This window comes from Bombus terrestris, chromosome 5 (assembly GCF_910591885.1).
Source record: "Bombus terrestris chromosome 5, iyBomTerr1.2, whole genome shotgun sequence".
Taxonomy (NCBI): Eukaryota; Metazoa; Arthropoda; class Insecta; order Hymenoptera; family Apidae; genus Bombus; species Bombus terrestris.
In genome coordinates, this window is record NC_063273.1 from 6,119,040 (window position 1) to 6,143,203 (window position 24,164).

General features: G+C 49.4%; 1 protein-coding gene across 6 annotated transcripts in view; it reads left to right on the forward strand.

Moving 5' to 3' along the window:
* The window catches only part of LOC100645321, a 229,634-nt gene that overhangs the window by 126,318 nt on the left and 79,152 nt on the right, over positions 1-24,164 (forward strand). Inside the window, exons 1-2 of one of the 6 annotated variants that reach the window (XM_048405945.1) lie at positions 5,556-13,949; positions 14,060-14,108. The exons of 4 other annotated variants lie outside the window; for them this stretch is intronic. The gene's annotated coding sequence lies outside the window, so the exon portion shown is untranslated. Of the gene's footprint in view, positions 1-5,555; positions 13,950-14,059; positions 14,109-24,164 lie in introns of those variants that run through there. One more of the 6 variants, XM_048405947.1, reaches the window with a different exon arrangement.

A 24,164-nucleotide genomic window follows, 5' to 3' on the forward strand; every position in this document is an offset into this window, starting at 1 on the left:
CAACGACGCTCTATTCCAAGAGATATAATTTCCGAGAAATTACTTGGGACACGTAGAGTGACGCGCGAGCGTGTCAAAAGATCGCGTGGAAAAGCAGGACGAGCTTGAAATGTCTGCGGGTGCAGAAATAGCCGGCCATCCAGCGAACGTCTCCGATGGCCAATGCATTATGACGTCTTTTCTTCGCTCGTAGAATATTCAATCGAGTCGGAACGTCATAGACGCCGTATTCGTCACGGCTTATGACGCACCGGATCAATGCAGGGCATAAATGGTCGAGTCGTGGAACAAACGTGGTTCGAGCGATGTTTTTCGCATAAACTTAGACGTGATTTACGTCGAACACGATAAAGCCGAGGCTGGGTTCGAACGAACCTTTACCTTTCCACGAAACCAACAGCATCGAACGAATATCAAAGTTCAAGCGGATAGAAATACGAATCTCTAGAAATTCGACATTTACTCTTGCGATGAGCGAACTGGAAATACAGATGAAAGATCACGGGGGAAAATCACGCGTTCCTGACGAAGCGAGCAACTTAAACGTCCTTAAACGAGGATCAAAGGGAGCTTCCCTTGATGACAAAGTAGAGGCCAGATATGGTTAATGAGATTTCGAAGGTTTATTTGCGCGGGTTGCCTCGTTCCAAAGTTTTCGGCCATTTCGATGTAACGTAATGGCATATTTCGAATCGACGAACACGAATCGAGGGAACGTACAAGGGAAACGGGGAAGAACTTATCAAGAAAGAACTAAGAAGTCGCATGATCGCTGAGGGCTTAACGAGTCTTAGCTTAGACGAGGGAAAAAGGGCGCGGAGAAGAGGAAAACCGAGAAACTTCGTGTCGTTGGAAGGGACGAACCGTCGGTTCCTCGACGTAACAGCGGGCTGTGTTCTCGTTAACTGCACGCGATTCCTTTTCCTCGAATCGCCTATCTCTCTGAAATCGACGTTCACCGTTTCGCCTCTTTGGTTTCAGTTGGAGCTACCGCCGCTCGAATAATTGCCAGCTATTACCGCGAATCGCCGATAAACCCGGCTCCGAACCATAGAATCGAAGTTATTGCGGTTATCAGCGTTTTGCGAGGATTAAGGGCGACGACAATGAGAGAATGTCGATGTTACTGGGTTAGCGAGGCGTCGCATTTATTTGCACGTGGCGTTTATTTGCACGCCGCTCCGGGCAAACAGAGCAGGAACGCGTCGAGAAACGAGACGATACCTTCCGCGCGACACGTTACACTCCGTATTTAGATATCGTTAGAACAAGTTGTCAGAACCAGTTCCTAAGATCCACGTAGGTGGGCCAGGAACGAGCGTAGTGGCTCGAACCAGTGGTCCTAGAACGACGAACGCTTGGCAACACTGACTCAGCAGGTAGATTCGACAAAGTACCTTTTGTCTACGCTCGTGCGTTCGTCGTGTTCCTCGGAATCCTCTTCGGAGCGACTCTATCGCTTCGAGGATCCTCGTCGAACGAGATGCTTTCGAGAGAATTTTGCCATGTTCCACTAATCGACCGAGCAAAAGAATGTACAAACGCCTAAACGCTTGACCAAGTGTTTCTCGTTAGTAGTCGTGGAAGTAGCATTCTTAGATCGAAACATCTTTCTTATTGACACGCGTCAGGAATTCTCGATTGCACGTGGAACAATGCCACTCCGTGTTCCTGCTGCCACGATGACAGGTCGAAAGACACGAAACTAAAGGCGTTTGTCTATACGTTTCATCCGGATAATCGCGCGTGTCTTTTTTCCGCGCGATATCAAGAATCCGAGACATTGTCTGGGTCGTCGCACCACGTCGTAGAACGAGGATTAGCTGGTCTTTCTTACGGTTTTATACTTGCCACAGAAACCAACCTCCGTATCCAAGCTTCGGAGCTGCGACGCGGTTTTATTGGCTCGGTGGCACACGGAAAAACAATCGAGTGCCACGCGCGGAAAACTTGGCTCGTCTTAACTGCCAAGAGCCAGCGCGCTTCCTCGCCGCTTTTACCCAGTCTCCGACTCCTGGCAGACACCTCTTTTGTTCCTCATTCCCGGAGATTCTTTTTCCGACAGTGCTTCGACAATAGAAATCGCGCGAGGTCGCGACCGCTAGGCCGTTTCTTCGATGTAGACGGTCCGCGTCGTACTCTTCCAAAATCTGCTCCCGTTTCGTCGCGTTCCAGGATCTTTCTCTTTCCTTCTCTGCGTTTCTTTGTTTCCACCGATGCAATCCGGTCAATCAAACCGAAGCGAGAGAAACCGTCGTTCTGTGTAACTTTACTCGTCTTTGGATTTCGTTCGCTGGATAAATGATAATAACTTGAGAGAGAAGCGGAACAAAGATTTAAGGAAACTTTGTGGACATAATAGAAGGAGGTTCTAATCAATTATTTCTGACTCCTTCTGACTGATCGGAAGCTGATCGAGCAGCAAGGGAGGATTGATAGTGTGGCAAGTTATTAGGTCAGAACGAAAGTTCTAGCTGATTGGTTTTTGATGTTAACGGAAACGAGCTTGCGTAAATGAGAAGCAATTAATCATCGACATCGGCTTCCTGTTTTCCTGTAATATCGCTTTTTCACCGACTTTTTGGCTCCGCTTTGCCGAGAAAAACTTCACCAACATCGCAAAGTACTTCCACGCAAAGAAACATCAACTTTCGCTCTCCGAGATGCTGAGAATTAGTTGCCATTACTTTTCCATTTATCCCCGCGTTGTTTTCTCGTCGTATGCCGTATCAATTACTTTCAACCATAAAAATGTCTCCACGCATCACTTGCGATTTTCTTTACACGTGACTCGATCAAAAGCGTACAAAATCGAACGATAGCGGCCAGATGAAAGCACCTGTGTTTTGAGAATATTCGCGACTCGTCGCGACGAAAGTTGCGTGGCTCGCAGTATTGTAACAAAAAAGGGGTTAACCTTGCACAGAGCGCGATTCGCCTTCGTCACTCGCGAACAAACCAACGTATATTTAAAGTCTTTGAAAAATGCATCGTGTCTCCCGAGATACTTTTGTGTGTCGGCAATTCCCGTGTTGCGATATTTACGCAAAATCCGATTACAACTGAAGTTCGCTTGTATATTCTTAGATGTTTCAGGTAATCGTATTCTCGCCTACTTTCTATGCGCCAGGTATTAAGAATATTCTTGGTAAACGATCGATCTTCGTAGAAAGTTCTGGACGAAAGGTCGGATGGAATATTAAAGTTTCATTACGGTTGTCGATTCGTTTCCGTTCTTAATCGCCGCTGATTACGGATGCATGAATCGCGATACGTGGAAAGGTTATCTATCACCCACCGTATTCTCATCGGATCGATGCGATTCTCTTCTAAAATACCAAGCAGCTCGAAATAAAGTCGTATTCATACCGGAAACGTCAGGCGAGTCGAACGAGTTGTCCGCCAATCTTGCAAGATGACACGTTTCGTTACGGTCGCGAGCAATGCCATTTCGGGAATCCAAGCGAGCACGCGATCGATCGACGACCGACAGCGCTATATCCAGGCGAGAGCCCCCGGGACCACCTACGCGCGATGCGGAAGATCCATGTATTCGCCTCTCGTCGCTTATTTATTTCTGACCTGGTCACTGTTTAAAGAAACATTAACGATACTTGGATACGGAAAACCAGGCTGTGATCGATTCTTCCAGTATACGAAGAATGCTCTGTCAGCTGTCGGCTGGCAATTCCATTTTCCGCTACCTCGAAATCGATAAAACGTACGATGGAGCGTACGGGAGCGCGACGAAACGACAGCAAATACCGGGAACAGGTCGGAATTGGTCGTTGAGAGACGAGAGGTCGCGCGTATTTTTGAGAGCGTCGCGTCAGGGCTATCGCTGACGGATATTCGAAATAACGGCGTCGCGGCCAGCCTCCACGGAGTACATTTGGCCGCGACACGGCCGCATCGTGTCGTGTGACGCGCTTTACTCGACGCGTTCTGCGGTCAGGCCGGAGCCTAGCGTGGCCATTGTTCCTGTCCTCGTACGTCGTCAAAGCTTGTCAGCTTAATTATAGGCGGGCCACCGCGGACGAGCCGTTGTTCCAACGCGCGACACGCATGGCTCTCCCGTCATTGCGCGAACGATCTGCGATTGACGTGGCGCTCTCGCGATGAACATCGCGTCCGTCAAAATGCTTATTATTATTACGATTACGAAGGGCGACGCACGAATTAATCGGCACTCGGCCGCTCTGCTGGATCCGGGTACGAGCGATCAATTCGCAGCAACGATAGCGTCGATTTCCGTGAGACCAGCGAGATTCACGAGAATGACGCAACCAATCTTCCATGCGCGGCCGTTTATGGTTTCGAACGCTCGTTACAAAACGATGGAACGGGGCGTGACACACTTTGCCAGTTTCCAGGCTTGCGAAAGTTTCTTTCGAAGTCGCGCCAATCCCGACGAGTCAATAGGCTCGAAGAAAAGCGCCTTTCGTCGGCGTGTGTACGGCCAGGCATCGGTGAATCTTATCAAGATCGGCCCCGCGACGCTCAAAGGTACCGACTCAGAGGAACCACTTGGCGAAATGGTCGTTGGTCAAATAGAAGTCGACCCAGAAGAAGTCTGAAAAAGGGCCGAGTGAACTGGTTTAACCGGGTCACAGACCGACATACTCGCTTCAGCCGCAGCGCCATCCGACAACTTTCGAATCCAAAGTTTCCAATCCAACCCTGCCGTTAATTAACAGATCCTCTTCCGATTCCAAGACAAACGTCGCGTGTGCTTACCGTGAAAGCGGTGGAAACTGTAGGATGGACTAATGGCGCGAGAGTTGGAGCGGAACAAAGCCCGGAACGAGTGGGAACTGCGAGCGATGTACGGTACCTGGTCCTTCCAGACGTTCTATTCAATCGTGAGAACTCGCGGAAATACGCGGTGTGCGCGTGACTCGCGCGTGTTCGCGTGGCGGTGTACACGAGGCGCTGATACTTTGTCGTAGGGGACGGAGCAAAGAGGAGGCGCACAAAACGTTGTCTCCAGTTTTAAACGCCTCACGGAATATATTTAGCCGGCACTGTCACTGGCAAACGACGGTGTGCGCCTGATCCCGCTTTGGGAGACAACTCGCGACGTTGTTGGCTTGTCTCCGAGAACGCGTACGCTCCAGCGGGCTTCTCGCTTTCGTCGACTCCGGATCTTCGTTGTAGTTAATTCGATCGTGCTTGTTTAGACTCATCCGATGTTTCGTCGTTTCATCGTTTCACCCATTTACGATCCGCCGACGCGACAGCAAGGGATCACAAGAGTCAGGAAACAGACGGATGGACAGCGTCGTGTTCCTCGGGACTATTACTTAATAGATCGTTCAGCTGGCAGTCGGAAAGCAGATACGTTTACAAATCGCCCCGTCGCACGGAACAGCGGTAATACATTATTCCCGATTCTCGGCCGACTGTCGTCGATCTCGCGGCACCCACGCAAATAGCTACGCCGCTGGACCAGTCGTTACAACGTTCATTACTAAATTGTACGACACGGTTAGGCGAGCAGCGTTCAAGCTCGCGTCCACGCGCCCGCCCATCGTCGAACCTTGCCAGTCACCGAAATAGCACGATGAAGGCGAGATAAAGTCAAGCTTCTGCGAGATACACGCGTAGAATGGAAAAACCTATCGCGGAAAGAACGTTCAGTGTCGCGTTTAATAGATTTTAAACTCTGTTTGATCTTGATCTTTGATGTCGAACGAGACGAGAATAATTTTGTGGATAATTAATTGGATCGTAAGACGGGGACTATTATTAACAGAAAAACTATTATTACAATTACGAAAGCAACTGGAGCGATCGTCGAATATTCCGAACGATTCTAAAGAATCCCATTTCAAAATTATTGTCACAGTGACAAAAGAATTCGTGTAAAATGTGCTCGCACGGAACAAGTTATTTAAGTCGATCGTCTCGGATATCTAAATTCGTGTAGATGTAGCTACCCGTGACATGGCCGCGACAGCTGGACACTCGTATAACCAGTCGGCTCCTAGTTTCCACGTATCGTCATCGATCTTCGCCGAGATCACGTCGCGGTGTTCCTCGGTTTGCCTGCGTGTCGGTGTGAGCGGGACGCGATCCTACAGATCGGTGGTGTGTACATTTGGATCGGTGACTGCGTCGCCATGGCGTCGGTGATTTACGCGCGAAGCGGAGGAAATGAGCGCACTTCGATCCACGGCGATTCCGTGTAGCTTTCTGCTTCACGTTCACGCGATAACGTTGTTCTCTCTGATAACGTAGAAGCAACAAGAATCCAGCGTGTCGGATTCCAACTGGAAATCCTTCTTTCCACCGATGCATCGATCCAACTGGCTTGAAATCTTCGGATGCTCGGGCAACGAGGCGTCGCCGCCGGATCAAAGCTTCTCTTGCTTTTCACCTGCCACTGTACCACGCATCGAGAATCAGATCGATAAGAAATTACGTTAGGACGCAGAGAGCTCACTGCGAAATTTGGCGACCGCCTCTCGCTGGTATTCACTTTTGAACGAGTTTGCAACAGCTCCCGAGATTACCCATATATCGTCGTTCCGCGTTGATCTCCGCGTTCATAAATCTACTTTAAGCCCGACGGAGGAACGTGCCCCGCGGTAATTTCGTTCCGGGTACGTCGTCGCGAACTGAGACGTCACGCCGCCGCGCCGTCCTGGCAGCCTTTCCACGATGAGCTCGGCTAACAGAGACGTCCCGATACGCTCGTCGGAACCGTGAAAATTGCCCCGTTTACGAGTATGGTTCTCGGTGATCTCCTTTATTTTCTACCCGATGCTCACCATAAAATCACCGGTCTATGGAGCAACGTACCAACTATATTGCGCGAAAGAACGAAATGAAAGTTATAGCGCAGAACAAGATGAGAATGGAATATTTCTCAGCCAGGGATTAGACGTTTATCTCCTAGCATCTGATCCCGATTCGTTCGAACAGTAGCGAGTTGTCGCGTTTCTGCATGACTCGTGGAATCTTGTCGCCGGACCAATTCACGCCGTACATAGCGCGCCGAGAAAGAATCGCAAAACGAGATCATAGCGCGTCGAGAACGCCGCGTTCCATTCGACGGAACGACGAGACGTTAAACGAACGTAACGTTGACTTATGCGCGTGGTCTTGCTGGAAGACGTGCGTGGCGATTCGTGTGCGCTTCGCCTAGCCTTGACGCGAGTAAACGCGCAACTGGTCGCTTTGTCCGACGAAGAGGCAGCAGCAGGAAGAGACACAGAACTGGCGATATTGTCGCGCGATTTGATCGACGAAAGGATCGATGGAAGGATCCGTGGTGTATCCGTTGGCGCGATACAAAGCGCGCAATTGTAAACGTCCCGCGTAAGGTGTAATTTATTTGAAGATTAAGTCGCGAACGTTGAAAGCGCGTAACATCCGCGCTTCCCGCACGAGCTCCATTATCCTCCGCACATCTTTCAATGGAAGTACGGAAGCTTGTCGCAAGGACCGAGCGCGACTATCACTGGTCCCGCTGACACGACTACAAGCCATGGATCCGCGAAGGTGGACTACGGTGTGAAACGGAAGGAACGTTGATTTATGAACGGTAGCCGGTCACAGTGTGTACAAGTCCCGTCTAATCGCTACAATACCCGCTGGCTGTTGCCTCTGTGCGCCATTGGAAGATGACAAACGCCGACCGACAAACACGTCGAACGGAACACAGCCGTACGAAACGACGTCGTCCCCAGGACGGAATCATTAATCCTTCTAATTGCCACTCGGGGACCACGCCATGTTTTTCTTCGCGGTTCCGGTCTATCTTTTCCCTCCGCTATCAGTTTCTTTCGCTCGGGTCGAAAGAGACCCGTTCTAACCGCGGATTCGACGAGGACGAATGATGTCGAGGAGGATGGGGGACGAAAACAAACCGTGGCTTCTTTTGACCGATTCGGGTGGAAGGGAGAATTAGGGAGAGCCAGGGATATATACTATATACCCGCAGCTTGGTAACACATTCGGTCGACAGATGTAGGATTGTTTATTTGATTAGCACGGCCATTAATCAGAAAGGCCGGAGCCACCCTGAAGCGGAGGTGCGTCCTATTAACGAGCTATAGGAGCGTCTGCCTTTCTCTTATTGCAACCAGAATACCAGGGGAAAGCGAGTGGAATCTACCCTGGCCCCACCAGACAGATATGAACATGCTTTTTACGTGAATCGTGCTTCGTTTCGAGCTTCCTCTCGATTACGCTCGCGTGATGCCTCGCGTTGTCGTTACGGGGGGGGGGGGCAAGACGCCCCTTACGGTATATTTATCGCGTTTCTCTGATAAATTAATACGCGGATGAAGATTGGATTGGATAGGATAGTAGATAGCTGCTAACAATAACTGACGCTCTATAAGTGGAGCAAGTCTCGATTAAAAATCGATATCGTCGATAAAGTTTAATCAACCGTCCCTCGTGTTTTTATTCGACTCGCATTCGTAAACGTTGGAAATGGAGACGCACGAGGTTTCCAAACGAACGACGTTTCCAGATGTCAGGAAGCAATCGCGTTCCATTAAGTTTGAAGCGCGTGGGCAAACATTCGATCGGCTTTAATCCAGTTCGACGCATAAATTTAGCCGTTTCGGGGACGGCGGAAGCGAGTCGTTTTCTTCCGAAACTACGGCGCTCGTTTGCGAACAGAGACGGCGCGCACGGCTCGTTAAACGACAGCCCCTATATTTACACGACCTGATTCTCGACCAGCCACCACAAGTTTCGACCGCAACGATTCCAAATCCGCCGGTTCGTCGGCGCGACGGGACGCTGCGGTTCGCGCGGAATTTTTTCCGTCGGTGGTCGCGCCATCCAGACGAGAAATCGAAAATTCTACTGCACGGTTTCGTGCTACCGTGAACATCACCAGCGTTCCTCGTTCCGCGGCTCGGCGCGGCCGCCAAAACTCGATTCGACATGTCCGAAACTGCATCAGTGTTCGCTCGAGCCTGAAATTCAACGTTGTCTCTCGTTGCTTTAGCTATTGCTACGTCCCCTGTGAAGTATGAATACATACTTGATAAAGATACGTCTTTTAACGTTTGAAAAGCTCGGTGTTCCTCTTACGGTTGCTTCGATGGAAGAAAGCGGTTAAAAAGAGCGGCAGGAAACGCGACTAAGAAGCTCGCGGCCGACAATTCGAACGAGTTTAAACGGAATCCTCGAGACACGGAACACGAGGGGTGGAAAAAGGTGGAAAACGAGGCAAGGGCCGGCGAAGACTGCAAGCAGACACAAAGAACGGCGTAGCACGGTGGTTAATGAGTCGTCCAGTCGCTCTTCTTAGCTTTCTGTTCGCGTGGACACCGAACGAAAGCCCCGGGCTGCCCTTTGCGTCCCTTAAGACCAGAAACCTACCCCCTTGCCGGTATGAGAACCAACGGAATCGTGGACGAGGAAAGCAAGGAAAAAGACAGAGAGGCCGGTTCTGTGTCTGAGGCTTATATATCTGCCGGAACTAATTGTCCCATAATTCACTCTGTCCGGCAGTAACGTTGCTCTCTGCTTATCCGCCGCTGCTTCTTTCCTTTCTTCTCTATCTCCTTCTTCTTCTTCTTCTTCAGCTCCTCCTTCGTTTTCTTTTTTCGTCGCTACTGCTGTTGCCTCCTCTTTCTTCCTTGTTCTTTCTTTCGATTCCAGCATCCCCCGTGTACACAGCAGACATTTGGCTTCTGCCTCGTTGTCTTCCCTCGCGCATCGCGGCTACACAGACACGACCGTCTCTGTTTCCTGCTCGGTGTCTAGACCGATTATTCTTCTCGCGGATCCACGCTCGAGTCACCCGATTTTATACTCGTCGAATTCGATACTCGATTACTTTTAATCTGTGTAAATATCCATCCGTACACACGTGTTTTCAAGGCGTCAATTTGCAAGCGAGTACGGTGTCAGAAACCGTCATGCTTGAAGTGGAACAAGAAGATGTTTCGAAAACTTTGTTTCGAAATTGATTTCGTTCCATGTAACCTGAAAAGTCTTCAGCCACCGGTCCACAGGCGCATCAGATTTTCCGTAAATTCGCCATTCGCTTCGGAAACGCTATCACGAGCCGTTACTTCCGTGAAGCTGGCCAGACGACCGACGCTAATGCACTTTTGCGGCTAACTGTGGCGCACAAGGCTCTTCCTTACCCAGAATGCCACTTCCTCTTCCTCCGAGCCACCCTCGGACAATCTAAGGAGAAGCGTGTCTGCTGTTCTCGCGGCGCGCCAACAGACTCGACTTTTCTCTCCGACGACCCGTACGATCGATCGGCTTACTCTACCGATTGACCAGTTTGTTTGCTTTCGTTAATTCGTCGAGCCACGTACGGCCAGTAAAGCCTCGCCGAAAATGCAGAGCACGTTGACCGCACGTGGCTTCTCATGACGAAAGCGCCACTTGACCGGTTCACGGATTAAATCGTTTCGCCGTTAACTCGATTTCCGCAACGTTGAAACTTCTTCAACTCGCGTGTGTGATAAAAGTAATTTCAGAATCGCTGTAAAAGGTAGCAACGGTGAAAAAATACAGCCTTGAGTCGTTAAAAAAGCCAAAGTGGTCTCTACCTCTTGGAAACTTAATTTTCTGAAACACTTCACCTCTAGGCAAACACGTCATTCCAAACAATACGGTGGAATAACTGACGAAGCGCGTTCACGAACGCTCTTGCTGGAAAGTGTGCCCAGTTCTACGTTCCGAGAGCTGCTCTTTCCTCGCGGAAGGGGATTAAACTGGTGTCTCTGTTCCACCTGGGTCTCGTGCAGCCTGTCCTTGAAGACCAAGTCCGTGACTCCGTCAAGTTTCCGCGAAGTTCAACCGACGACCTTCCCCGATGGACGAGTTGTCCAGAAGTAGACGCGGCGGACAGATACTCATCGTTCATCCACGGCGTATGAATAACGTAGAAGTTTGCTCAGTGTGGAGGGAAGGCGGACGGGGATCGAGCAAAGGACGGAACTGAACGCGGGCCACGTAACTTTCATACATAAGTAAGCGAGACAGGACTATGAGGCCAGCGATCTCCGGCGGAGTTTTAGTTTGCGCTGCAGTATTTTCTACGGGAAAGTGGCAGACGCCCCTGTTCTTCGCCAGCGGTCTTAGCTCGACGCCGTCATCCGTGAAAATATCAAACACCGAGAGACGGAAATGCTCTGACACGGCCGTTCTTCCTTCTTGATCTTAATAACATTTTTCTACCAATCATAACCGCCATCTTTAATGGAACGCTTCTCCGTGATTGCACAGGCGATTCTTTTTCGTTTTGCCAGAAATATCCCAGAAACGGACGCCGCAGCTCTTTTCTATCCTGTCTAGAACAGGCTGCATGATGCTGTTCCTCCGTGACTGTTGCACGCGACACAAATGTAAACATCGGCCTAATATCGTGCGAGCGCAGCCGTGTTCACGTCGACGTATGTACATCGTGGCCTACCTGTCCGCAGGTAACGCACGTATATTCACCATGTAGCGCGTACGTCTTCCTTCCGCGGAAAGAAGATCCTGGCGGCTCTCGCCAGTCAGCTTCTAAGAAGGACAATGGGATTAGCGTTCGTTCGCACTGTACCTCTCGTGTCCGTCCTTCGAGAAAGTCAAGAACATCCGCTTCCAAGAGCTCGTATCCCAAGGTCTCTCGGTATGTTTCTTTGAGAAACGTCTCTTACCTCATCTTCTTCCAGGACCTTCTTCCGAATGAATTTTTCATAACAAAGAATCACGTGCATCTTAATAACTTCTGTCGCTTTGTGTTAAGATCTTTTATTACGAAAGTTAAAAGAGCTGAAAGACAAACTATCCTCGTCGATTAATCATCCCTCTCCCCGCCCCCAGACGATTTACGTATCGTTACGGTTTCGGGTCCATTTATTTCACGAACTTTCCAGACGAAATCTTACACCGGGCCATAGAACGCGATTAATCCGAGCACTCGTGTCGCAAGTTCGTAGTCCACGTACGTAGCAGACACGCATACGCATGCTCCGACAATACGCGTTGGTCCGTCGGGTTATTACAACGACGTAACACCGATATCTCCACGGAATTTCAAACAACCCTGGGGCTCGATGCACGCTAGGTGCGAGCTCCATGTTAGCGTACGTACGTCGACCGAGGTAAGAGGTTTCCTTTGAAAACAGAAGGAACAATCTCTAGTACCTAGTAATTCGTTATCACGCAATCTCGGATCTGTGGAAGCTGCGAATTCGTTGTCGTGGTCTCTCCGGTGGATGATACGCTGTAGCTGGAGATAGTAGAAAGAAGATTCTGTGTTTACGAACGGGGAATCTGCTCCGCGCGGCAAATAACAACGAGGAAGTTAGAGAAAAAGAGGAGGTGGAATGAAACTCGTTGACCCTTTATCGGGATAAGAGTCAGAAAAAGATGATTAGACGGGAAATTGGAAGTTAGTGGACGAAGGAACGCGCCAAGTTTCTTGAGTTCGATAGATGGAAAAGTCGCTGGTGTTATTTATAGCGAAATTTAGTCGCGAAATCTAGCTGCAGCTGCATACTCCGGCAACGCAAGAATAATATCTTGATTTATTCCGACGACGCGATGGGTCTACGGTGCGAGCAAACCGAAGAAAAACGAAGGACCAGATGCCGGTTCGGAAAATCCTCGACTTTCTGCTGCTTCTGTCGCAATAAACTTTTTCTCCAATCGACCGGCAACGATGGGAGGATCGAGCGAACCGTAATTTTTGCTACAAATTTGTCTCGAGTTTGTCTGAAAATATGAATGCGCGTGGTGGAAGAGTTTCAAGCGAAAATTGAAACATGTTTGTTCGATTAGGAGCATCCTCGACAAAATAGAAGAAAACGAAGTGACAAAAGATTCAGCGTGCTCCACGAACTTTTATTCGAACCAGAACCATCGACGTAAAACTCTCCTTATTCCTGACAGGGTACTTACTCAAAGCCCCCGAAGAATACGAAGAAAGTCTGGAAATGGGATAGCCAAGGTGATAGGCGTTATTTCTCGATGTCGCAGATTAGACTGACAAAGTCGTCGAGATGCGAATAACTTCGTCTCTCTCACTCTCTCTTTGCTCGATAAGAAGCTTCCTTTGGTCTATCGACCGACCGCGCGATTTTATGCACGCGTTCTCGAGCCACTTGAAATTCCAAAGGAAACGAGTGAAAATTGCAAAAGAATAACTCGATTAATTGCTCGTCTCCTGTTATGTCCGAACAAACTTCTCCGCGATTGTTATTGCCGCGGAACGTCTATCTCCGATGTCGGAGAGGAAAGAAAATCTCGGAGACAAAGCTCGGTGGAAAGAACAGGCTCTTCCACGTGCATCTTTAAATTTCCCTTCGCGTTCCGTCGACTGCGAAAGAACCTCTCATTTGCAAATACCGACTCTGCCGCCGATACAACGTCTTTCTGTTACGTCTCCTCGAGATCGTTTGCTTTTTTCTTGCTCCTAGACAATGCAATGTCTGAATCCCGGCTCGTCTCTCCTTTGACGAGTGGGAGGCGAGTCCTCGACCCTATACCGAGCAACGGTTTCCTCGATTGAACGGTAAACGGAATTTTCCTGTTCTGAAGAAAAGATTTCTGGCTCGTGTGGCGAAAACGCCATCAAACTTATCATCCGATTATCATCGTCCCAAGAGATACGAATGGAGACCAGTTGTGACACGGTAGCTATCGAGCTAGCTGTATCGGTGCGCCTCGAAGAAGACTAAGTTGGCCGACTGGCCGGGGTCGGGGTCACTGACTGAAAGATAGACGTGGCCCGGAGCCACGCGACAACCATATACCCCGGTTCGTGTTTACCGTGTGTCCAAGTCTCGCACGCTCCTGTCGAGCGTGGCTAGCAAACCGCCCGCAGACTACGCTGAATTAACTAACGTTGCCTCTGATATTCCTGCCTGCGGAACTCTCGAGTACATACTCGTTGCCGACGTCGTGATCGAACGATGATTTCCTCATGGTCGAGTCCCTTACACATGCATTTTCCCGTGAATATTGTTACGGTAACGTTGCCTCAAGTGTTTGCAGATCTTCGCGAAACATTAATAAGCTTCGTGTTAATCCATGACGATCGCTACGATAAATAACGCAACGATGTTCTTTTATGTTTCAGGTAAGCGAAAACCGAGATCTGACAAGTTCCGCTGCCAAGTACGTGTCGAGTAAGTAACTGTCGAAGACGCGACAAGCGAAAAGGCGCGAGAACGTATTAAATTCGCGTGGGAGGACCAAACGGGTATCATGCAACAGACACCGGTTATTAATGGACCGCGTAGCTGGTAGAACGCGATCGGCGGTACGGCGATCTATCGTACGATAGAAGGGAGAAACGAAGCGTGTAATTATTCCGACCAGCGATTCGTAGCAAGATCGCTAGCTCTCTAATGCTTTAATAAAGACGCGGCGTGACGTTCCCCTTGTCTCTGCCACGAGGAAACGTCTTATTTTAGGAAACGATGCCATGTGGTAAACCGGTCGGCCCCCGGGATATCCCACTTATTCTCCTTCTGCATGAAGACATTAACACGCGAAACCGGTAATTACCAGACTAGACAGCCGGTGCTGAAACAGAAAGAACCAATCGGGGGATCGTGCAAACGCGACACCGATACTCGTCACATTGCCGCTGATAATACCATTCGTCGTTGCATTGCGTGGCCCACGATCGACTAGGGTGTGCCTATGATCGGAACTCACGCAACACGAGTATTTATTAAAGCTACCCTTAGCCTCCACCCCCTTCTACTCGCGTCGTTTCCTCGAAAAGCGAACAATTTCGATACCATGCTGTGGAAACCGTGACTCGGTTGAATCGTGTCTCCGAGCAAACTCTATGTGTTCGTCTCTTTTCATCTTCTTCGTGTTACGCTGTATATAGTTGGGTTAGCGGACGGTTCGCGTGCGTACGAGTACGAACACGGTATCGAGAGTAATTAAGCGATTATCTCATCCGGTGTAGACGCATCGCGCCGTAGCATCGCGTTCCAATTGCGGACAAAGACCAATAAAGGCTACGTTTTTGTTCCGGCCGTTCCTCCCGGTGCCGACCTACGCGATGCTTACTAGCCACGTTCGTCCGACTCTCTTTCTCTTTTTCTCTCTTACGCCTTCGCGTTTCACTCCGCCCTTATCTCCTCTCTCTTTCTGCGGTTCGGTTTATCCTTTCTATTTTCTACCCTGCACGACTGCTTTCAAACTAGACCTCTCTGCGGATTCTAATTCCTTTTTTACGCGGCTCCCTCCATGCAGACGAAGATAACGCCATGACCACGCTGCTGGCTGTAACGAATTACAACGCCGGAAAGAAATATTATTTCTGCCGCGGAAACGTCCATGCCGGAATTCCAATTACCGGCCAGCGTTATTATTGTATTTTACTAGGCTCGCACGCGTTCCCCGCACCAAACTCGGACCTGAACCACGAAAATTCTCCAATTTTTCCTTCGACGACCGAAACGCCGCCGCTTCGTGCGTAAACATTCCCGATAGAATTAATATTCTGCGAAAAGTTTGTTTTCGAGAGCAATTTGCGAAAGTAGCTCTGTTTCGCGTACCCTTTCCTGTTTTTTTTTTTTTTTTTTTTTCGTTGTCTGAGAAAACAAAAATTCGCGAGAAACATTATCGTTGTACGAGCGAGCGTATTATTTCGATATTTACGCACGTAAAAAATGTTACACAGCTTGTGCGTAAACAGGCAGCAACGCAGCAACGCTGCGTTCCTATGTTTATCGCATTCTACACACTGCAACTTTTGGCGAGGATAAAGGGCGTGAGAGGATAACCCTCTTCGGGCGATTCTCGAAAATATGACACAGGACGCATAAATTTTCGCTAACCACCGTGCTCGAAACACAATTTCTCGTGGTTTATCGTTGCGGAAGAGCGACGCAAGAATACAGCCAGTCCTGTAGCTATCTAGCTTAGTGCTATGTATACAAAGTCAGACGAGATAGGATCGGAATTTTTTCCGAAAAACAATGTGAAACGCGTTTTCACCGTGATTGTGGGTTAACCGGTCGCGTGCAAGTCCGTGCTCGAGATCGCTCGCAGCCATATCGTGTCGTTTAAGCGAGAGATACGTCTTCCAGCGCGCGATACCTCGGACAACGTAGGCTCTCGAGAAGCCCATTAAAATTTTTCTGACCGGACGCCGATGACGAGGCGTCCGTAGGACAAAGAAAAATCAGTATCGAAGACGAGGTGAAGCATGGAAGAACAGGCGCTCTACTCTCGCCTCCTTTATCTCCGACATCTCGCTTCCGAGAGACTTTCTCCGCCTATTCGCGACCTGGTGCTACCGATCCATTGCTTTCGATCCGAGATACACTCCGACAAATTACAGCTTGCCCCGAGCTGCAGTCCGGGAACAGTCAACGTCGAACCTGATAATGTCATTATCGCGTTACGGCAATTCCCCGATTTTTACCGCGTCACGGAAACGATCGGTCATGGTCCCGGCTAGACGATGAACCTGGAAACTAGAATTTTCTCATTTCTCCGCGGCACCCTTCTGGACACGCCTACTTCTGGGATAACGTGTTACTTCTAACTGTTACCTTCTTTCAACATCGACCACTTTTCCTTTTGAGAAATTGGCTCTAAACACAAGGTTGCGCCGATTATCCCGTGGCAAACACGCTTGAAATCGCATAAACGCGCTCCACAGGATGTACAATGTGATATATAATTTTATTCGCAACACTTGCAAATTAACTGTTCTTTATTCCGAAAAATTGGGTTGATTTGGTCGCGCCTCGAGAACACAACAGCTAGCCACGATTATAGTAACGGCAAGTGAAAATATTCTTTGTCTAGTCGCGTCACCTGCTCAAACTAACCGAGAAAGCGGAAAGCATCCGATCTGTCGGGAAGAATAAACGCGGGACCGAACGTAGGAAACACGAAACGCGCGGAACTTGCAGGAAGCGGGAAATCTCATCGATTAAATCTGTTCGTTATTAATCGAGCGTGCTGTGACTGACTCGCTCGCTGGTCAATGTTCGGTCCGTTCGGAGCGTCCTTCCTGAAAGGAATCGGCGTATCCGTGTGAACTTCCTTCCGATCGTGTGCAGCAGCTCGTCAACGATAGAACGAGATCCGAGTAACGAGAGGTCGAACGCGTCCGCTGGTCGACGACAGACAAGGAGAGAACTGGCGAGGACAGCAGGTCGAAGAGAAAAGTCAGGCAACTGGGAAGAAACGACGACAGAGACAGTAGGACGAAGAGAGAAAGAGAAGCGAGATCTAGTACGCCCGCCATATGTCACGAGGTCCTTACGTAGGTATCCTGCACGGTATCTTATCTTCCGCTTATGGCCGCGAGAGTAATCCGAGCGGAAGACAAACGCGCACGAAATAAAATCCAGACCGGTTCGGACCAACGAAACGAGACTTCCTTACCTTCTGTTACCTTTTGGCCTGACGAGAAAAGGGAAACGTTGCCGTCCGTTTCGAAACTACCGCTTCCTAGTCGGAATTACGAGTCCCCGGCGCTCTGTCCCCGACCCGATGACACTCTCGGATACTCGAAAGTCGTCCAGGAATTCGTCGGAAAGAAATCGCGGAACACGATCTTTCTGGAGTGAAAATACGTGCGGTCCTCTATCGATAAAGTTCACGTGTTATATGTTCGATCTGAACGCTGTCTCGTAACGTGTCTGCAAGTTTCAACCTTACTCTTCGCATTCACATTCTATTCTTTGATTTTCACTTCTTACTTTATCGAATCGTTTACCATCTATTGCGAAGTTTAGAATTTCTACTAATTAAATGGTCGTGTATCACATACTACATGCTAGATAGATATCGCACGACACGATCTAACCCGAATATCAAGCATTCTGTAAGTCGCGCAACGTGTGAACGTCTGAGTATCTTTCTCCCGAACTCTAGTTCCCAGTAACATCATTCTCCAGGATAATCCTCGACGATACAAATTATCGTGCTCCGTACAATTCTCACACGAACCACGAATTACGAAGGAAAACGAGATCGAGCCGGGATAAACGAGACTTCTTGGAAGCGTCGACCCAGGACCGGTTGAACCAATTCGTACAATCTCGGCCGCCAAATCTGAACCCGTGATAATCATACGCATCGTGTGGAATACGAAAACACGAAGAAACCTCTTCCCTGACTTCCGTTATGGGTTACGACACTTTTCAAAGAGCGAGACGCGTCTTTCCCTGGCCGGCTAACGAGAACAGGATGTTATCGGTGCATCTCATTAGCAGGAGCAGGCAGAGAAGAGATGGTCTGGTTGTTGTTCGAAATTTGTGCAGCCGACACCTGTTCCTGTCAAGGAAGCGGAGCTACGAACTTTCCACGCGTCGCTCGTTTCGCTTCCGCTCTCTCGGTTTCAACCGCAGCCTGTCGAGGACAGTCGAGTAATTAGCGGGCCGAACAACTCGAGGAACACCGAGTCTTTAACGCGTGGCCGATCGATTACTACTCCGTGACTGTCACTTTCTCGGAGACAGCCGGTGAAAAACTGCCTGGTCTCCCGATGACGCTTCGGCAAACTACCCAAAACGTAGACAGAGTTACACAGAGCGAACAAACGTCCACTGAAATACACTACCAATTCAATTATAAGTCGTTGGATCCTTTTCTCGTTTTCTTCCTCAACGATATTCCTTAAGGTTCGTATTTCATCGCGGAACGATGTCGCAAAAAGAACTGTCCGCTCCTTTGTACTCTTTCTCAAAGAAATCCTCACTGGTCGAATTATGCGTGAAACAGCGAGGCGTTGATATTGTATGAGGATGGCGATTGGTAAGTGGCTGGCTATGGAAGAGAGCGAAGGACAGTATCACGGTGGAGTGTCCTCGATGGAAGATTCTTTGGGAATCAACGAGTCGCACGTGCACGCGCGGCCAGTCCTCCTCGGTCGCCAATGACCAGGAAGAAAATTACAAATATCTGACCAGCAGGAACTCAGGAACGTGCTTCTCGCCCGAGCCGTGGCATTATCGTTGTCGGTGTGTATACTCGGTCGGTCGCCGTGGTTCGCACGTTTTGCCCAGAGACAACGGAGAAGCACACAGCGGGTTCGGCTATAGAGTGTTCCTATATTCGTACTCGCACGTGCGCCTTAGACGACGACGACGATGATTCCTTTTATTATATTTTTCCTCTCCCTGTGCTGTCCCAATCTTCCTCGCGCGTTTCACTTATCGTGGATCGACATGATATTAGATATGATTTAATTAAACGAACCATCTCATCGCCGAGAAAATTAGTAAGTTCCGGCGATGGTGTTTCTATCAATGTTGCGACCTCGTTGTTTGTCCGATTACACGAAATTTCCATTGGTCGAATGTTCTTCTCTTGTTTAGCGAGAGTTGCTTCGACTGTTCGCGCCAGGCATTTGTCTCGTCCGTTTTGAGACTGAATGCACTACGAAATCGTTGGATTCCGTGGAGTCCTTCGATGAAAGAAACAGATGCGATCGAGGGAAATTTATAATTAGTCACAAACACGGCCAACGATAGGACGCGACATTATTTTAAACGCGAATAAAGCCACTGTGTCGCTCGGTTGTTTCAACTGGTTCGGGTAATGAGTAGGATGAGTAGGAGCTTCCGACCTGGAAATGACGGACCTATTGTTGGCGGATTGTTGGAGAAAACGTGCGCCAGATAACGGAGAAAAACGGGGAAAGTTTCGTTGCGTGTCGTGGCTGTGTACCGATGTGGTTCGTATGGAAAATCGAAAAACGGTGCGCAATCCGATCAAATCGAGTCTGTGCGTCGTTGTTCGAAAGGTCGATCGATTCGGTCGAAAACGAAATTCGGTGTATCCGGACTCGTGATTTCGGTGGACGTCCTAAAAGAGAGGCGAGCCGACACGGTCCTCGTTCACTCGCCAACCATCCAGGTTATTCCAGGGATAATAACGGTCATAAAAAATAATAGGGTTCGAGGTGAATCCTCCAACAGTCCGGATGATATTTAGAGGATCTAATGATACCGAATTTATGGGCCAGGTGTGCCGCAATCCGACGCGATTTCAGCGCGAAACACCGTGCAGAGGTACGGTCAAAAAAATAAAGTTAACGTTTGATCGCGTTTGTTTCATCTTCCATTATATAAATCACAAGCGAGTCGCGTCGTCGTAATTCAGTCCCTTTCCCTGCGTCGAGTCTTACAGACGTGACAAAAACGGAATTGTTCGCGATGGATAAGCGGTCTGTCGGTCTTGCAGCGCGTGTCCTCACGTACGCGACCGGCCAATTCTTTTCGTCAGGAACGTCGAGGAGGTTGATCCAAAACCCTCGAAGAAGAGAGTTCAGAATATTAATGGCGTGGCCCGTGAAGGGTGTAGCGCACGTACCGGACGAGTTATCGCCGAAAGAAAGCGGTCGTACGTGGCGCTGGAAAGGTAGACTTGCTAGAAACACGAATCTTCCGAGACGGGCAGACCGGATCTTGCTCGGTTCCTTATTCTTTCGCAGGGACACAGTGTCGGCTCGTCCGTCTCGGTGTCCAAACTTACCCTTTGCAACGTATTTGTTTCTACTTTGCGTCTGTCGATGAACGAATATCCCGAAAATCCCCCGGTACTTGGGAGGAGTCGAGAAAGTTGTATTTATTGCGGAATAGACTGGCCTCTGGTAATCCTTTCATAAATAACTAAGTATTTACGTAAGGTTTCCAGGAAGGTGAATGGACCGGCGAGTTTCAGATTATGGCCAGCCACGGTCTTCCACGACAATGGCTGCTTGTGTTTTCCGTTTCCTGGCCCGTTCGGCGTCCGCCTTTCCTCCGGACCCTCGTCCTGGCACGAGCTTCTCCTTCGCGCGTTCGCTTATAAGGTATACACGGTGGCCGTGGATGTGCGCGAACGCGACCAAAGAGGGAACCTTTTACGGGCTTTACCGTGGCATAAAGCGTTCGAATAGACCGGCTTGACTCGAGAGTTTCTTCCGTTTGCTCGCGTTTGCACGGACGCGCCAAGCTCCGTGTGCATGCGATTTTATCTACGCACACTCGTTTGTCGAGATTCAGACGAGGCTGGAATTCAACGATTCGATTCGCAGAGCGAATTCGTTGCTGGGATGTATGAAAACTGATGGAAAATGCACTATTGTACCGGCTGATTCAGAACGGGTGTGATCGAAATCAAACCAACACGAAAAAATATAGGAAAATACATAGTTTTACGAGCGAAACAATAACAAGCTGCTTTCCTTTCGCGTTTTTTCGTATTCCAAAGTACAATATATGGCGAGTTACGTTGCGTAACTACGATATCCCATTTTTTCCAACAACTTCCCATTACACGCGAATATCATATTCGCGCGATTCGTTTTATCACGTAGGCGACCACGGTATCGGGCGCATAATAACGTTCGATCGGGAGAGTATTACGTCCGCATGAGATCGGGCTACATTCTGTCCGACGCAAACTCAATATTTGCCGTCCGGTTCAGCCTGGTGACTTTGGTCGGCGCAGCGTCAAGCAGCACTCGAGGACTCTTTAATTAAGTTGGATCGCCGGGATGGACAATCAACATCGAGGTTCCCGCGGTTCTCCCGTTGCTATTATGAAATTTGCCGCGAACCCCGGGAAACTAGGTTGGCGGAACCGACAGCAACAACAGCGAGAGAGAGAGAGAAAGAGAGGAAGAGAGAGGCAAATCCCATGCTGGCCGGAGCGGAATCGTGTAACAGAGTGTACGCGCGTGCGTTTCGGCTTCGGCCTTGGGAACCAGTCCACGGTTTTGTCACGCCAGCTACTTCGTTTGTTCGCCGTTTCTCTTTGGTCAGGTGCGCGTCTGTCCTCTCCTTTTGTTCTTCCGCTTGCTCACTTTTCTTTCTTTTCTTCGCTACACATCCTCGCTGGTCGCCAGCCACCTTCCACGTTGCCACTCGAACGATAACTTCTTCTGCAGTTGGAGAAATCCGCTTATTGTCAATACTGGCACGAATTCTGGAAATGACTGACAGCAGGCAAACGAGCGAACGAACGGAAGCGTAATTCGCCCAACGGTTCGAATATCACGCCGACGATAATTATGCGCGGCAAGAGCTGGCTGCAGGCTCATAAGCGGCATGTATCGACGAAATTGACCGGGATTATTCGCATATCCCGGCATTTCCAGGCCGCGTACAGATACGAGGATATTCGATCGAACGTGTCCGCGTTCGAGCTTTCGTCGATGATAATTGTCTGGCGTTTCGCTCAGCTCTGCATTGCTCGTTACGACGATTCATTATCGAAGGAACATGGCCGCACGGTCATTCGACGAGAACCAGAGAAACGGTTCGTTCTCGAGGAAGAATGAAACGAAATAGAGTCGTTGCTTCTCCGGATAGAAGGACAGACGAGCGATGGATTAAACGATCGTTTAGCAAGCTGACGCGAGGTTCGGACGAAGGAAGCCGCCAGGGTGGCGGAGAGATACCCGAAAAGCCAGGATCCGATACGAGCCACGAAAGGTGACGGCCCGGCAGGAAGGTGCCAGGACCTCAAGCTGAGAGCATAATGAGCGACCGGCGAGTAATGAAGACCGCTCAATCTCCTCTCGGAGCCGCGTGCTGTCTCTTCAAAGAACATACTCCCGTTCCCTTAACTCCGATCTCGACCGCTAATCCGTTTAATCTCCGGATAATTAATGACCATAACGCTTTAATAATTCTTGGCCTCCCGCGGCAAACGTAGTAAGCTACACCGTTTACGTCGAATGCAATCCAGCAAGTAACGCGCTACGAGCTTCTTCGAATACGAATTAACGTTCAAACGAAGCTTGTCATAGTAGTCGACATTAATTTGTATTTTCTCGCAACTACGTACAGAATAGTTAGCTTTCGATGTTTCTTCTACATCTGTTCTATGACTGAAGAAACTCGAGCTTTGGATGCAGGTGTTTTCAACGTTTCCTCCGGACACGACGCAAAGGGGACATCGAAGCAGGCCCCTGTCATCGTCCCAGGAAGCCGTTTACCGCTCACAGTTTACACAGGATTTTCGAACGAGACGGCTTTATCCATGTACAAGACGCGTTTACACCGACGCCGCTGTATGGGGACGTGTTTGTAGACGAGGACCCTGCCTAAATGCACTCCGAAATGTTTGCGCAGACTCTGTTGTGGTCTTTTACGATGAATTTCTGTATATGCAAATACGACAGCCCGCGTGGTAGCCGAATAAACGGGAGGCTCTGCCAGCCTCCTGGAACGAGAGCGTTATTTCCATCCGACCTGGACGACGCCAAGCCGTTTATTACGAGCCGAATCCGGCACTCTTGTTCGCGTTACGAATCGCTGATTCTTGATCGCTTTCGACGGATAACGAGGATTCGCCGTAGCATTTTAAAGCTAACGCAACTGTTCCTTGGCTATCAAAATGCAGATCGAGAAAACGACGAACAGGTGTGTACATGTAAATGAACGATATCCACGATACGTGGAACGATATCCAAGATACGCTTTGGAAATTTCTCTTAGAATTGTTTAAAAGGTGAAATAATCAGACAGCGACGGAAGAAAATGCGCCAGTGAATGCAAAGGAACAAGGAGCGTACTGTTAAAACAAAATACACGTACGTGTAAACTAAAGGAGGTGCGCGTCTTCAACGAGTCGATGTATCTCAACAATACAAATCTGAGGGAGTTAGAGCGAAGCGAATATAGGCATCGGAGCGGATCGAACGAGCCGGCATACCTGACCACCAATTATCTCCGCGTCTCACCCAACTGTTCGCCTCGCTGCCTGTTGTTTTTCGGACGTTTTAACGGACCTCCACGGTCAAACACCGGCCTGCGAAGATAATTCAGATATCATCCCTTCGATATATCTGGCAATCCCGGTGAACGAGGATCGACCCGTCGACGTTCGAACGAGGGGATGCCTTAGGGGCTCGCGTGCCAACTGACGTCTCCCAAAGCGGACCAGATTATAAACTGCGGATCGCGGACCAACCCCGAGTGCGAGTAGGACCACTGCATCAGTAGCCTCGCTGGAAAAACAAAGAGGGAGGAGCATGGTGCGAGACCGAGCGTGAGATAAACAGGTTTTCCGTACGAAACTGGAAATTCCGAGACGAATTCGGAACGACTGGAGAAAGAGGGCGAGCGAGATAAACGCTCGAGAGAGGTAGAATGCCTCTTTTACTTGCCAGGAGCCTCCGGTCCCAAACCCCGGAGCTACGGCCGAGGGATTAAAGCGTTAAGAGAGCACGCCGATCCCAGTGACGGCGAGGCGCGAAGCCTCGC